Below are 2229 nucleotides of genomic sequence, written 5' to 3'. Positions count from 1 at the left end.
ACTCAACGGCCAGGCAGCATCTTTGGAGAAAAGGAATAGGTGACGTTTCAGGTCCCCTCGGCCTCTTGTGTTCTAGTGAGAACAATCTCGGCCTATCCAGTGTGTAAGAAGGAACTGCAGATGCTGGTTTAAACCGAAGATTCACACAAAAAGCTGGAGTAACTCAGCGGGTTAGGCAGCATCTCTGCAGAGATGGAATGGGTGACGTTTCAGCTTCTTCAGACTGAGGAAGGGTCTCGACCCAAAACATCACCCATTCCTTCTCTCCAGAGATGCTGCCTGTCCTGCTGCGTTACTCCAGCTTTTTGTGTCCATCTTCAGCCTATCCAATCCTCTTTTGACTAAAGCACATAATTTCATGGTAAATCTCTTCTGAACTCTTTCTCGTGCTAGTAGATATTTCATATAGTGTGGTGACCAGAACTGCATATTCAAGTGTAGCCTAATCAATGTCTTGTGCAACTGTAATATGATGTCCCAACTCTGTACTCAATTTCCCTGACTATACAATAGACAATAGGTGCAGGAGTAGGCCATTCGGCCTTCGAGCCAGCACCGCCATTCAATGTGATCATGGCTGATCATTCTCAATCAGTACCCCGTTCCTGCCTTCTCTCCATACCCCTGACTCCGCTATCCTTAAGAGCTCTATCTAGCTCTCTCTTGAATGTATTCAGAGAATTGGCCTCCACTGCCCTCTGAGGCAGAGAATTCCACAGATTCACAACTCTCTGACTAAAAAAGTTTTTCCTCATCTCTGTTCTAAATGGCCTACCCCTTATTCTTAAACTGTGGCCCCTGGTTCTGGACTCCCCCAACATTGGGAACATGTTTCCTGCCTCTAACATGTCCAACCCCTTAATAATCTTATACGTTTCGATAAGATCCCCTCTCATCCTTCTAAATTCCAGTGTATACAAACCTAGTCGCTCTAGTCTTTCAACATATGACAGTCGCGCCATTCCGGGACTGTCAATACAATACAATACAATATATCTTTATTGTCATTGTACAGGGGTACAACGAGATTGGGAATACGCCTCCCATGCGATACAATAATTTAATTAGCTAGTCAGTATTAATTTAAACAACAACAACCCAACAAAACAAATGGTAACAGTTTTAAGACAGAATAAAGTGCAAGTAAATCTGTGCCGGATCACTGTGCGTTTTGACCATCCGGCTCAGTGTTTTGACCATCCGGTTCATAGCAGCTATGGCCCTGGGGATGAAGCTGTTCCTGAGTCTGGAGGTGCGGGCGTAGAAGGCCTTGTATCGTCTGCCCGATGGAAGGAGTTCGAACAGACTGTTGCAGGGGCGTGAAGAGTCTTTGTGGATGCTGGTGGCTTTTCTGAGGCATCGTGTGTTGTAGATGCCCTCCAAGGCTGGTAGCTGTGTTCCGATGGTCCTCTGAGCTCTATGGACTATAAAAACAAGCCAGGCCTTGGCTGATCTGTCTGAAGCTGATATAAATAGGTGAATGAGAAGGGAAGGAGAGACAAACACGGCAGAACTGTGAGATGTGTTGCAAATGCTCGAACTCTGAAATTAAACAGAGTGCATTTAAAGCTACTGCATGTATTTTTGATTTTTGGACTCTGGGATTTCCTTGATTTTTACCTGTCCCAATATTTTTTCAGCCCACAACAGACCACAACAGCGCAAATTGGTCCCCCTCTACATCGGTGATCTAGGGTGGAGGGTAATATAAGAAAATAACTTCAGATGCTGGTACAAATCGAAGGTATTTATTCACAAAATGCTGGAGTAACTCAGCAGGTCAGGCAGCATCTCGGGAGAGAAGGAATGGGTGACGTTTCGGGTCGAGACCCTTCTTCAGACTGTGAAGGGTACTGCACTGAGGAGTCCCTTCTAACCAGTTTCTCTCGTGGATCACAGACTCGCCAGTCGCCTGCCACTTTTGTGGGCTGGAAGAGTGTGTTCCACGTATACATGGATTGTGTGAGGTTGCAGCCCCTGTTCCAATATCTAAAGAGGCTCCTCCTTGCCACACCCACCATCCTCATCTTTGGACACCCTGTGCGTAGGGGAGAGGGTAGGGCCGAAGGTCCTGGTTGGGTTGCACCTGGGCCTGGCCAAGCTGGGGGGGGGGGGCTTCACCGCAGGAAGCAGCTGGGGGGCGGGGCATTACCGCAGGAAGCAGCGGCTGGGGGCGGGGTTTCGCCGCAGGAAGCATCTGGGGGCGGGGTTTCATCGCCGGAAGCAGCG

General features: G+C 48.1%; 1 protein-coding gene across 1 annotated transcript in view; it reads right to left on the bottom strand.

Moving 5' to 3' along the window:
- tubg1 (tubulin, gamma 1) overlaps positions 1-2229 on the bottom strand; it is a 53523-nt gene that overhangs the window by 25189 nt on the left and 26105 nt on the right. The gene's annotated exons all lie outside the window — the stretch shown is intronic.

The sequence above is a fragment of the Rhinoraja longicauda genome, chromosome 29 (genome assembly GCF_053455715.1).
Source record: "Rhinoraja longicauda isolate Sanriku21f chromosome 29, sRhiLon1.1, whole genome shotgun sequence".
Lineage (NCBI taxonomy): Eukaryota > Metazoa > Chordata > Chondrichthyes > Rajiformes > Arhynchobatidae > Rhinoraja > Rhinoraja longicauda.
Note: the sequence above shows the minus strand (reverse complement) of the source record. Positions and strands in the feature narration are given on the sequence as shown.